This window comes from Coenobita brevimanus, chromosome 14 (genome assembly GCF_032717465.1).
Source record: "Coenobita brevimanus isolate Jiangsu-jjx chromosome 14, ASM3271746v2, whole genome shotgun sequence".
NCBI classification, from domain to species: Eukaryota; Metazoa; Arthropoda; class Malacostraca; order Decapoda; family Coenobitidae; genus Coenobita; species Coenobita brevimanus.
In genome coordinates this window covers 19,977,642-19,993,179 of record NC_136967.1, presented here as the reverse complement: position 1 = coordinate 19,993,179, position 15,538 = coordinate 19,977,642, and positions in this window count along the sequence as shown.

Below are 15,538 nucleotides of genomic sequence, written 5' to 3'. Positions count from 1 at the left end.
CCTCGCTGTGGCGAGGCGCCATCGTAGGAACATTGTTTCGTTGCACAGGACGACACTGCAGAGGCGGTTGTTTGCCTCCGGTTGATGGGTCTGGTCGACCAAACAGACTGGGATAGCACAACAGCAACAACATAAAAACACCTACAATTAACTGCATGTCGTAACTTAGACTTATATTCGAAGAACGCTCAATGAAAAAGTTCAGAAGTCTCCTGTGTGTGAGGCTGTTCCTCTGTTTCATAGACGTGAGGTTAGAAGTAATCTCTATTAACCCCTTCAGTATGAGTAATGGGGTCGGATCCAGCGCTTCATGGAAGGGAAGGGGTGAATACACGTCATCAGGGTTGGCAGGATTTAAAATTCATGTTGACTCCTTACCTAATTCCTCAAAATGTATTACCCAATCCCTCTTTACACTGAAAATGATTCTATGAAAAACAGTAAGATATCTGTTTCATAAAATTAGTAAATAACCCTTTTTTATTATAATCAATCACTGGTCTGCCGAAAAATAGGCAGGTGTACGCCCCCCATGTCCCCTCCATCCTCCTCAAAGCTGTCCCTTATTATGTCTCCATATCATTCTTATTAGTATTCGATACATTTTATTCTCCTTTGGGAAGACCGCCTGCAGTAAAGAGATTAATGGATTCCCTTTCCTTGGCAAGAGCTTTTGTAATTTTGCAGGTTCTTTTCCGCAGCTCAGTGACAGAAAATAACAATACTACGGCTCTGCGTCCTTTTCATAACTCGTTTTCGTGACTCACCATTGATGTTGGAGCGCTGTCAATTTTAGGCCAAGTTAATATGTTAAGAATATAGCACTCGGATACGGGAACAGATGTTTTCTGTTTCGTTTGCCTAACAGGTGACAAACACTTCAACACGAATGCTGTCCTTTTCAGCCACGCCCCAAACTATTGAGAGATTCCAGCCACTCTCATTCATGTCAGATCAGCAGAATCTTGTTCGGTGATGACAAAAATCGAGAGGTGCAAAAGACATAATAACCACAAACATACACTTCACCATAAAAAGGAAGCAGAAATGGTACGATGACAAGAGCCTTACTGGCTCGATACAAATACATTGTCAGTGTTTTCTAATCTCTTGTTAGCATTTACAGGTGTTCCATCGAGAGAGGAGATTTCGGCGACGTAGATCTACTTAGTCAGCACAAATGTTGCGAAAACTAATGTAACCTTGTCTTTAACCCCTTCAGTCGGAGTACAATAGCTTTTTAACTTCTTTTACCAGACGATTTTATTCAGCTTAAAAGAACACCTTAGTACCAAAAGAAATTACTGAGGGCTACATCTAATGCCCCCAGTTGGAAAATCTCCTAGCTGATTAGCATGGTCAGGATATATAACAATATTTTAAAAAATCATCGTCGAAGAGGAATTAAATCTGTTGTCGCCCATCACCGACCACCGGGCAAAAGAAACACTCTGTCACATGACAAATGACTTGTTAGCTCAAGAGCCAAGATAAGCTAAGAAAGATGCCATTCTAATTTGTCTCTGTCAATCACCAGTAATCTGCGAGTAACTAAATGTTCGCACAAGTACTTCTATGCTCATTACCACCGGTTAAACAGAATAGAATCTGGTTATCTCAATAGTTCATCAAGTGTGAATACTGCTAGTAGCTTTGACAGGTTCCTAGCTACAAGGTGGTGAAATGGATGGGTACACAGGAAAGATGTTACGTTATTAACTGCCTAACAATTCAGACTACACAGAACCAGTCTGTACAGGGATTGTTAACTCTTCGAAGATGGGCTCTGTGCATTCCGAAACGCTAGAGAAATATATTCTCTCTGAAGACAGGTTCTGTGTAGTGCACAATATTAGAGAAATGAAAACCTACGAACTTTCTTGCGTTTAAATCCCACACAACTACTAGTTGCTTCTTATTTCTCGATTAATGTACTTTGTAAAAAGTAACACCGTTTTATGTTTAGGTAGTTCTATTGTTTGGCTGGTTGACAAGGAACTAGTCACACCAAATGAATTTCCTTGAAGCTAGTGGCCAAATTACAGCCAGGAGCTGCTGCGCTTCGTGAACCGACCTTTAGAAGCGCCGCTGCTGGATTTGCCCCTAACAGTTTCAGCATACTTTATCACGCTTCCTAAGTATCAATGGACCATACATTGTTTTTTTTATCTCGGTAAGTTCGGGTGCATCATATGGATGATCCTTGTCTCCCTCTCGCTTACTGATATTTTATTTTATTTTTTTTTTTTTATGTGTGCGACTCTGGGCAAAGGCTTCAGGGCCTATATCTCGGGGGCAGTAGCCTATCCCAAGGCCCAGTAGTCCTCCTACACCTCCACATGTCACCACTTCGGCGCTAACACCCACCGTCCATATTGAATACATGCTAGGGGTGTCTCATACAGGACTGGTGTATTGGTATTAGCGGGGGTATTTTTACGACATGTCGGCGGGTCATCTGGTAGACCAGGAGAGTCTGCTTTTAGGAAATTCAAATCCTTAAACTGTTCCCTGCCCCAGCCAGGATTCGAACCTGGGTCCATTAGGACTGCAGGCCGCCTCTCTACCGATTCAGCCACCGCTGCAAAACATTTGATTACAAGCATAACAAAAAACTTTGTCTATGAACATCAGCTCAGTTCGTTAATACTGTCTTAAATACGTCAAGGACGTAAAATGTAATTTTGGTATAAGCATTGGATGGACAGGGAGAAAAGACGAAATGGTGTCATTAATATTTCCGGGCACACGTTCTAGTAAATAAAATGAGCACACACGTCTGACTGGAGCAGATTAACGAAGTAGTCTTGGAGGAATTTAAAAGCAAATATACAAGCTGCAGAAGATAATGATTACCACCATACATGATGCAGAAAATATACTTATCTTTATGTATTGCTATGTCCATTAATGATGAATTACATACCTTACACTTCTGATATTTCGAACTAATGAAGCAAGAGTCGAAAACATATGACTACTAATAACTAGTTTAGCAAGATCTAGTTTTGCTTTGTTGCGGTATCGCCACAGTGGACAAGAACAATTTGCCACAAATATACCTACCGGTATTAATACTCTCTTTGCTATGTATTCTCAAATATTTTAATCCGGCTAACGCTAGACGATTCTTGGAGAAGACACACAGCTTGAGTGTTCATACTGGGATCATTAATCCTCTGTTTGAGGACAATTCCGATATTCTGTTCCAACTAACGTCAGACTATTATACTATACAGTGTTCACCTGAGCGTGCGTCGTAGTACTGTAGCTTGAGTGTTAACAAACCAGAGTGTGTTCACGTATGGCAAATTTTCAAACAGTTACACAGACCGACCCAAATCGGTGCCCCACACATGCATTTTTAACTGCACTTTGGCTGTATCACTAAATATATATATATATATATATATATATATATATATATATATATATATATATATATATATATATATATATATATATATATATATATATATATATATATATATATATATAGATTAGCTTTATAATATCATTACAGAGTACAGAACTTTGAAAGAAAAATTAGGAGGGCATCCTATTGAAGAATTAAAAGTGACTGTTCTTATCTATTTCATTAAGAAGGGTATGATCTGAGTAAAATCGACTGACACTAGCAGAAGTTATACAGGTAAAATGTATGATCTTGCTAGACGGGTTAACACTTCAACGAAATACTTACAAGGTGCAGCGCAGAATGATGTGTAATTCTTATTCATTCCCAGTCACACGAATCGATTATATAACATGACTGACTTACACCTAAAAGTGGCAACAGAGTAGGAAACAGTCTGAACCTCTAATATCAATGACTGAAAATTCAATCCCCACCTTGTGATGACGCCACACTGACATGTTCCTGCTGTTGGCAGATGATTACATTCGTCTGACAAATTGTAAAAATTTCCTACAATTCATAAATACCTTTGGTAAATAAAATATCGATAAGGCAAAAAGTAAAGGCAACTACTTAAGCAAAGTAGTTTTGTCCTAGGGGATGATAAAAAGTTAAAAGATTTCTGCAGCATATCCCAGAGCTGCTAAAAATATCAATAAGGCAAGCAGTCTTGCCAAAAAAAAAAAAAAAAAGGCATATTCTTGTACAAATAAAACAGCAAACCAACTATTACATCTAAAACTCGTTAAAGAGATTTAAAAAAAAAAAAACACACACACGTACTCAAGTAGATTTTAGCTTTTTCCTCACAAACTTGAGGATCCCCCAAATTTCTATAAGGTAATCAATAAGTAAATATGAAGTAAATTAAACTTTTCGTTCATAACGGTATAAGGTGAACCACTTCGCGCAATTAGTTCTTCAAGTAGCTTAAAGTAGCAGTAATTCCATTTTTAAAAATTCATTGTAAGATATTAGTTTTTACTTCCAGATAAAAGCAAAGCAAATCTATTCCTGCATTTGTTACATCAAAAGCAACCTTTTATACCTAAGCACTTACTCAATTTCAAGCCTCTCCTTGACCAGCGTTCCACAGCGTATCAAAGGTTACGTCCTGCGCTAAAGTTGTTCCAATATAATTTATCGTCTCGACTGAAAGATGAAGGCTGCCGACACGTGTGCCCAGCATTTCTTTCGTTAACCCCCTCTGTCAATATACGTAATATTTATTGTATCATCGAAGCTACAAGATTATTCTGTTTAGCTTTGTTGGAGACTTCTTCCAAGGAAGAATTTAATCTGTCTAACTTCCTGCTATATAAAAGTCTGTCTTTAGTAACTAGAGGATGCATTTTAGATATTATTCCAGCTGTTCCAGACGATTTTATTCAGCTTCAGTGAGACTTTTCGAACTGAAAGTGTTACATATAGCCTCCAGTAATCCTAGCCATACGAAAGTTTCTGTGCACCACATAAATTCGTTAACGGGTAGCACTAGAAGAATATAAAACTATCTTTTCCTGGTTAACTCTAAAAAATACTTATCAACAGTTCAGAATTCCATTAAAACCCAAGGCAGCAACTCCTTCAATACAATTACGTCTTTTTCACTGTGTTCTTACTATCTCTAGAGCAGGGGTTCCCAACCTGGGGTAAATTACCCCAAGTGGGGTAATTTGGTCTTTTGTGAAGGGTAATGGGGGAGGTAACAAAAAAAAAAAAAATCTAAAAATCATACCAGTTATGATAGACTTCGGACCTATACTAAAATTCAGAGATGAATGTTTGAAGTCATGTTTATTTGGTATCAGTGTTAATAATAAAAATAAATTACTCCTTGCAATAACCCTCTTGGTTTTAGCCTAACCTTTAATTAAGTCCTACATTCAAACTAAAATCTAGGCATCAAAATGTTAAGCGGCTAAAATGCAATTGTGGAAACATAAGCAATGAGGGGTAATGAGTGAAGAGAGGTGTGGAAAATGGGGTAATGGGTAAATAAAGGTTGGGAACCCCTGCTCTAGAGGATCTGGTTCCGCTCAAGAAAGATTTTTATGTTTACTAGAGGTGTTGACAATAACTTTATTTAAATCTTCCAGTACTAGCTTGCACTCCTAAGATGAATAAAATCGTGTGAAGGCAGGGAGTATAAAAAATATATATATATATATATACATATATATATATATATATATATATATATATATATATATATATATATATATATATATATATATAAAGGACGTCCTCGGGATGAAGGGGTTAAATATCAGGGTGGTACGAGCGAGGCAAAAAATCAAGGATGCAGCACACACACACACACACACACACACACACACACACACACACACACACACACACACACACACAAACTTCTGACGCGACACGTAAAAGAAAGAGAACATCCACTAAAAACCCTTTCAACATGCCAGAGTTTTTGTGGTTTTTTCATACAGTTACAAGACGGTGTTATTCTATTTTGCTTAAGGGGATTTATCTTTTAAACTGGAGTACTTAAATTTAGCCTTTATTAATGCCTTCACTCTAAGAGGCCTCCTGAAAGCTGAATGAAACCGTCTAGAGATGGCAGGAGAAAGATACGTTCGTCGTTGTATTTAGGGGACCCCTTTATTACCGCTTCACCTCCAAGAAGGAATAAAATCGTCATGCGGTATCTGGAACATAATATACGGTAATAGTGTAAGGAAGTGAATCCTGGAGTTTTATTTTTTGTGTTAATTATTTGTTTATATTTTTTTTGTAGAGCCTGAATTATGAAAAGATTTCTGTCGTAAGCTTTATAAATTCGTCTCACGTTTACAGTCAGAATACAAAAACAAAACGATCTGAGTTTCTAAGAGCATCATCCCCTTCATTCAGGCGACGCCTTTGTCTACGTCATGCCTGCTGGGAGATAAGTTTTGCACTGAAGGGACAGAAAACAGCCATTATTCAGAGCTTTAAATCGAGGACCTTATTTTAATTCTACCCAAGTTAGGAAAAAGAAAATAGAAGTTAATGACGGCGGTACGTAATCAACCTTATTAAAAAATCTACCTTAAAATAAAAAGTAAAAAACGCCTGGAGATATGATGAATAAAATAGAAATTGTCATCATCTGATAAGAATAAAACAAAAAAAAGGCGCAGTCGTTAGTCCTTCCACACCGACGACTTTTTTATTTTTTCCTGACTAATATACACACTAGATAAGCCCCAGGAAACACCTTTATTCATGAATTGATTGTCCAGGGACTGTACCTAATCACTTCAGTCCCATCAAGGTTTTCCTCACCTGAAATTAATCGTCAGGAGATGGCGAAAGTAAAATAAGATACTGTCTCATCGTGCTGAAATCGTTAGGCGGAAAGCCAGAGAAAAATCTGGGACCGTTCGTTAAACTTAAAATGCTGATGGGAAGTGCTGGAGAAATCATGAAGAAAGAGAGAGAGAGAGAGAGAGAGAGAGAGAGAGAGAGAGAGAGAGAGAGAGACAGGGGAGAGGGGGGGAATGGACTGAAGAGACAGAAAGAAAGACGTGCGGGAATAAAGAACCTGAAAGAGAGAATGAGGAGGAGGAGAGAGAAAAGAGTCACACGTGGCGAGAAAAGAACTCTAAAGAGGAATTAAGAAGCTGGAAAAGAAAGAGATTGGGGTCTGAAGATTGAAGTGAGGTGGTCGTGGGAGAGGCTGAGGAAATGAAGGGAAGAATGATGAGCGGGAAGGGAATGTGTGTGTGTGTGTGTGTGTGTGTGTGTGTGTGTGTGTGTGTGTGTGTGTGTGTGTGTGTGTGTGTGTAATTTACCGGGTTGGTCAGGATCACTTGATGGTCGTGATCGTCAGCTTTTACCCTCCCGGAAGGGAGCTAAGAGCTCATATAGTCCGATCTAAGGGCAAGGCTGTGACATTCTCACACACACACACACACACACACACACACACACACACACACACACACACACGTCCCCTTGCTCAAGGGGGACAGTAACCACCCACTTCGTCAGTGAAACTTTTCGCAACCTGAAAGAGGCGCGAACTCCCGTCTTATAGATGGCAAGCGAGAACTAATCCACTAAGCCAGCGAGCGTAGAGAGAGAGAGAGAGAGAGAGAGAGAGAGAGAGAATTCATCTATAATCACTGACGCTACATACTGAAAACCAGGCTACAAGAGAAAAAAAAAGCGCACACACACACACACACACACACACACACACACACACACACACACACACACACACACACACACACACACTTGGCCATAAAGTGAAAAGGAAAAAAAAAAAACGATGTGTGGAAAGTCTGAAAGCGGCAGTCCCCTCCACGAAGACTAAGCAGGAAAAAAAAAAAAACATGGAAAGAAAGACACACGTAAGATGAAAAAATATATATACAAATGAAAATCCAAGCGAGAAGGGAGGGAATTTCAACAGCAGAAAAAAGAATATTGTAACTGGGAGAAAGAAATGTGTGAAAGGAGAGACCCATAATAAAATGGGAAATGCAAAGACACAATAAAGAATGACAAATAAATGGAACTATAAGGGACACTTTGAAGTTTCCATTTAATACAAATTGAATAAAATAGTCGAATAATAACAATATCATCATCGTCATCATCATCATCGTCAAAATCATTAAATATCCGTCGATTATTTTATCATCCATTCTGGTTTCCTTTTTTCTCCTTTTATTACTGCCCCATCAGGAGTGGAGAGGCATAAGGTTTGTCTATTAAATATGGTAAGGGTGGCTATTCCCGCTCGTCCCTGAATGGTATTATGTAAGAAATCGTAATATAACCACCCTTCTGACTGAACCCTTGCGAACCCCATCTAGTTAGAGTGCCTTAACCCACCACACGATATATCAGCTGTCCATCTGGTTATATGGTTACCACCCAGCGTAGTAAATGGTTCCCTTGTTGCGGGAAAGTATTTTGCTTGTCACTCAGTGTAAGGTCATCCGCACTACATCGAGTGGGTGAAAGGTACGCACATAACTATCATATAAATATTTGGAGAGAGAGAGAGAGAGAGAGAGAGAGAGAGAGAGAGAGAGAGAGAATTCCCCATAAGTCCGCAATAAGTGCTATGCAAGAGAAATTAAGTTACCGCATAATACGAAAAATCTCCTAACATAAAGTATAAGAAAAAGAAAATAAACACCATGAAACTTCAGGAAACAACAAAAATACAACACTCAAGCGAGCGGGAAAGAGGCTGGCCAACAATAACAAAGTATCCTCGAGTCGAAACATGCGCAAAAAGAGGGGAGATTCTAGAACGCAGAGAGAGAGAGAGAGAGAGAGAGAGAGAGAGAGAGAGAGAGAGAGAGAGAATTAATTAATTATTACAACTGCTGAATTATGAAAGCCTAGCTAAAAAGAGAAGGAAAAAGAAAAACGGCTAAGAACTGACATGAGAGAGAAAATCTGAGTGTGTGGGGAAGCCTGAAAGAAGCAGTCCTTTCCACGAGGCCTAAGCAGTAAAAAGGAAAGCAGATAATGTGTAAAGACAGACACTCGCAAGATTAAAAAGAAATGCGCAAAACCACACGAGAAGGAAGGAAGTCCCTACAGCAGTGTATATCTATCTATCTATCTATCTATCTATATATATATATATATATATATATATATATATATATATATATATATATATATATATATATATATATATATATATATGAACCACTGCTGCTGGGAGAAAGACCTAAAAGGAAGGAATGATAATAAAGCAGAAAATAAAACCAAAGATAAACAAAAATGAGAAGATGACAACTTATGAGTATTACTTAAACACAAAGCCGATCGAAATACTGAAATAAAAAAGAGAATGTCATTGACGTGACCATCATCCGAACCGGCTTTTCTCACCTATGAACGGAGTGAAGAAACAAGGCTTGCCTAATAAATACCGACATAATATGGCAGAGGTTAGCGGCCTCACTCATCCAGGAGTGGCAACATGAGAAATAAACCCAACCATTCTTCTAATTAAAACCCTTGCGGACTCCATCCGGTTGGACAGCCTTCACGTAGTGCACTGTCAGGAGTCCATATGATTTTATGATTACGATCCAACATCAGAATGTCGGTAGACACTCTATGTAGGGATGGGGCCGACGCGCCCATAAGCTTTAACAAATATAATCCTCCGTAACTCCCAAACACGGATGTATTAAAAAATTTAAAGGGTCTAGCTTTAATCCTCATGCTAGTCTGTATCTACAAGATTTTATGAAGTAGCTAAAACATAACGCTGACACGCACACACACACACACACACACACACACACACACACACACACACACACACACACACACACACACACACAAAAAAACGTTTTATCCATACTCTTCTTTTCCTTTTTCTTCTTCTGTTTCTTCTTTCTTAGAAACATCCAGCTCTAAAATGGCAAAGCTTATCACAGTTCTTTTTTTAACACGAAACTTTTATTCTTCAGTGCACAGGAAACATTATAGATACTGCACGACAGAGATCAAAAGTAAAAGTTTGGGAATAGGTTAGCCATTACAGTTTCAGATCGATTTTGCCCAAACTTGGCACAAAGGAAAAGGGTGAACAAAGGATGAAACGTTTAAAGTTTGAGAACACTTGGTCAAAACTAGAGGCCCAAGGATCGAGTCATGCTTTCGATCGTTTAACTAAAAAAAAAAAAAAAAAAAAAAAAAAAAATGACATACAGTTTGGATAGAACTTGGTGGAAAGATTTATGATCATCCATTCATTAAATTATTCAAATTTTAGAACAACAGGATAAAGGTAAAGGTCAACGTAAACAATTTTGATCCAGTTTGTACTAAAGTTAATAGAGGATTTCCTGGTCAGGCAAGAATGAGGTATTTCAACGTCGATCTCAATCTGCCAAGGAACAAGGTTACAGAGCTAAGCCAAAAGTTTGAACACAGACCGACCAAGGCGTAGGTGTTACACTCTCCGTGCTCCTTCTGGTAATTTTTCCAGAAAATTTTATTCACCCTATGAGATACTTTTCGAACTGAAGCGGGTTAGTTTGAGCCTTCATTAATTCCTTCACTACTATGACGCCCTTAAACTGAAAAAAACATTTTTATAATGATCTTTTTTATATACATGTGTTTAAAAATCAGTAAAAATACTAAAATTTGTGATGATGTATGGATAGCAATGCACCAAAAAACACAGGAACATGATTGGGAAAGGAAAAACGTCATTCCTATCCCTGCATTTTTTTTTTTACACCAGTACATGACATTATGGTCAAGCATCAGTGCACCCGAAAAGTTTCATGACAATGTTATAACTATTAACCAACGATGCGTTACACAAACGTATGGCACTAAAATGTGGGGATGGGATTACATGTCGTTTTTCCTGTCTCGACCTTCTTCTGTTGTTTCATTTTATCTATTTTATTTTATTTTTTGCGCACTACCATCTCAACATCTTCACCTTATTATTTTGTAAAAATACTTTTAATAAGTGGTTTCCTTGTTACAGAAGACCATTTAGTTTGTCACGGTGTAAAATCGCCCAATGGTAGAACTACTCGTACGTACATCGAGTGAGTATGGTGGACGTCCCAAAGAACAATATAACAGCCAATGAAATGAATTAAGAAAAGGCAGAAAAGTCCCCGACATTTCACAATATATAACCTATTACAAAAAAAGTATACATGTAAATAATTGTTAAATAATTATCAAATAACACAATATCTCTCCTAACATAAAATTTCAATCGAAAAGCCAAAAGAGAAGAAAGTTGCAGGGCAAAGGAGAATAAAATAATCATGAAATTTCAGAGGATGAAAGAAAAAAAACACACAAGCGGGACGGAGTGTTTGCCCAACAACAATAAAACATAAGGGAACTGATAAATGCGCAAAATGAAGGAAGATTCAACGACGGAGAGAGAGAGAGAGAGAGAGAGAGAGACTGTGTGTGTGTGTGTGTGTGTGTGTGTGTGTGTGTGTGTGTGTGTGTGTGTGTGTGTGTGTGTGTGTGTGTGTGTGTGTGTGTGTGTGTGTGTGTGTGTGTGTGTGTGTGTTCCTCAATGAGCATTTGTGTGCGTGACAGTGTGTGTATGAATGAAGTCAACCCACAGCACACAAGCAACAAGTCTCGCTCGCCTGGAAGAGATCAACAAAGACTGGGGGGCTTGAGTGGAGTGGGGAGGGAGCGGTACAAAGCCTCCCTAACAAAGAGAAAGTGACGCCCCCCGCAGCAGTATTAAGAGTTCGGTTCAACCAGCGGACGCCGTGAATCAGGAGCAAAAGCACCCGGACAAAGCGGTCTCTTTAACACGCCATTCTGGGGATCCTGGTGGTTGGAGTGTGGCCAGTTTGTGAAGATCAAGAGAAAAAGAAAAATCCTTAGCCTCATGAGGATTCCATTTTGTCATTTCAACTCACGATTGGTTCCTTTCACACCGAGTGCAGGTCTTCTGGAACTAAATTTTGGATGTTTTGTTGTGTGTGATCTTGTGGAGCTTCTTTTATTGTTTCAAGATCCTTCCTCACCCAATTTCTTAGCTGGGAATTAGGCTTGAAGTGATAAATATGATGATGATGATAACGCAGATATCAAGAAACGAGGTTTGGCCTAAGAAGAAATCAGTATAATCATTTAAGATATAGGAGCTACTTCACCACATGGCCACGGTATCCCATGAGAAGTTATTGGAGTTCACTTCACCACAACATTTCATTATGCGGCAAGTGAACCGTAGTCAAACTTGTGGAATACGTCACAATGCGCCCATTTTAATATATTGTACCACTCAGTGATTAGGAGGTGGAAGAAATAACTGGAGCACTATGCCTACACAAGGAAAAGCGGAATGGGTTAGACGGGACGAAAAATAGTGAACATGTTATCATTTTTATCACGACTGTCCTGGATGAAATTTGGAATTATGCATCTGCCAATAACTGGATGGCTACAAGAAATCTTTCTAAATAGAGAGACAGACAGATTGTTACTATGGTAAATCTGTGAAAACGATGGGAAGAATCACATTCCCCTGAAAATGTTGTCACTTTAATCATCACTATCATCATAATCCACACACACACACACACACACACACACACACACACACACACACACACACACACACACACACACACACACACACACACACACAGGGTGGGCTGCATACAAAAGAAACAGAAAAAAATCCCAGTGAACGGCTAACTCACGCATTCATGCACACGTCTATCAAGCCTTCGAAATGTTTATTCCACCCCACTGGCAAAGACTAACAGCATATTTTTAGTTTTTCATAGTAAGGGAAACTCTGTTGATCTAGTACAGCGAAAGACAGCCTATTATATTCAGCCAATAGCGAGTCCTATGGGAGTGAAAGTGTCAAGAGTGTCATTATTAACCCTCTAAGATCAGTACAACGCTAGTGTTTATTCCAGGTACTGGTACACAATTTTATTCTGCTGAAAGTGATTATGGAAGCCTTGAATTGTTTACAAAAAAAAAAAATAATAACTCACCGCAGCATCTGAAGTGTATGTGTGTGGTGTTTCCAAAGCAATTTTATTTAGAGCAAGAGAAGAGACTTACCACTAGGAAACACTGCTGTTATTTTCCCATAAATCCACACTCGATTCCACCCTTGGGGGGAAAGCTGACATAGCCGTGGTGATGATGTCTGAACAGTGTGTGTGTGTGTGTGTGTGTGTGTGTGTGTGTGTGTGTGTGTGTGTGTGTGTGTGTGTGTGTGTGTGTGTGTGTGTGTGTGTGTGTGTGTGTGTGTGTGTGTGTGTGTGTGTGTGTGTGTGCAATTTGTGGACATGACAAGCAAGCAGATGAATTAAATTCTGTAAATCAATATGACCGTTTAAAGCTCTGAACAATCATTAGCCACAATACACAATTATGACATAAATATTCTAGTTTTTCTTGCTGCTTTCAGGTGACTTAATTCAACTTTCAGGTGAACTTTCATAGTGAACAGGTTAATGACAGGTATTATTAACCCTTTCAGTACTAGAAGTCTACCCCGAACTAAACAAAATCATTCAGGGATAGAATAATTCAGTGGATGGAATAGGTTAATAGATTTTGTGTTACTCTGGGCATGAAGAGGGAGGAAGGATTCGAGGGAAGCAAATTACATTCTGGCCTTTTAAACTTTCACCCATCCAAATATTCATGAATATCGAGAACGTAAAGCCTCATCTCCTCCTCCTCCTCCTCCTCCCGCGCCCGAACTCTCCCTCCCGCAAAATTCTTCCGATTTCATAAGCCTTGGCAGTCATAGCTGGGATGGCCCGGCAGGCTCAGCGCTGGATGCATTATTCATTTGACTGCGGCGAGAATAACTGCTGTTGCTGGGATGGAGAAGAGGGTCTTGCCTCTCATACGATGCGGCAGGACAAGTCATATTTTGAAGTACGAGTAATTTATCTGAACATCATGATCTACAAATGTAAAATAAAAACACGAAAGATTAAAAAAAAAAAAAATGGCTTTGATATAATTATGTGCTATTGCTGGGATGGGTGAGTGGAGGTGGTTCTTCACAGAAGTATGAGAAAACAGAAGAATTCTACCTGCACTGGAAACATATATCATTCAAAAGACGGAAAATTTTTGGCTCGACCTAGACTCTCTTCAGCTAGACAATATATTGTGATGGATTATTAGCACTTCTGTCTCAATGCCATTATAGCTTTGTTCTTTCAATTCTTCCTACCAGCAGACATATTTATTTAGATCAGAAAAAACCCTCAATACAAAGGGATATCCCATATTTGCAATCCAATAATCTCATAAGGCACAATGACACCTTTGTTATTAGTTGCTTCCTACCACCGGGCAATATTAATCAGGATACGAGCGACCAAAGTAGAGAATACACGTAGGTTAAATTTTGAGTAAGAAATAAAAAACGTCAACTAAATAACCAGACAGATGAAAATGCTAGACGAGAGGAAAGAGAAGAATTAAAATAAGAAGTGTGAAAATTTGCATGCGAAATGGAAGGCAAGTAACACCACGCATAATTCCCACCAAGTATTTGCATATTTCGCGGAGAGGCACAATACTATCGTATAAACAGTTCTCTCTCTCCCTCTCTCTCTCTCTGTCTCTCTCTCACGTCACTTGCCCCATCACTAGCCCTTGTGTGCGGCTGACAAGAGGAACACCAGGGTTGTATGGTTTGCCGCTCAATCAGGAGGAAGGAGATGACAGAGGATGAGTAATTTATTAAGGAAATGAATTTAATACCACTACACTGAACCGTTCATGCTGTGACTGTTTTGTTGTCATGGGATAATCGGAGAAACATGCACTTGGACCCTGGTAATGTTTTCTATATTTTATTCTTGTTACAACCGGATGATTTGATTTAGCTTATCGGAGACTCTCACAGCGAACTGGGTCAAGGGAGATTGTTTCTAACGCTTTCAATATAGCGGATCCTTTATAAGTTGAATAACATCGTGTAGTAATAGCAACAACAAAATTTCTAAAGACGTCAGGAGTTGACGTTAGGGTTGACTGGATTAAAATACGTCACGTGTACCATCCCAGCGATGCGTCAGACAGAAGAATCTTTTTCACCATTAGACTAAGTACGGTATCTCTGTAATAAACAGTATCGTATGGAGCGTGAGAATAATATATTTATTTTAAATCAACGCAGTGAAAGAGCTAATATTAGAAGAATCATCGTTACATGGATGGGGTTTGTGGTCCCTGGGTAAGCACATCCAGTTTGCAATGGGATGTTCTCGAGTTCGATTCTTGGGCCAGATAGACTCATGATCGAAGATAATCTCTACGTTGTCCCTGTTCAACTAGCAGTATAACTGAAAAACTGGAGGTAACGTCGATTAAATTTTTGCGGGTCGCGTTCTAGGTTACACAGTGACCTTCGTGCAGTCGATATGCATCGTTTTTAAAAGCCTATTTTCCCTGCTTTGCTAAGCTTGCCTTCTGTCACTGTGCCATCTGAATTTGGCATGAATAGTCTTGTCAGTACTAGACCTCTTTCCTAAGTTGTATAAGATCGTTTGGATGCAGCATAATGTTGACCATGAACATGATATAAACCCTCTCGATGCATCTAAAGATGCTCGTATATGAAACTATTGA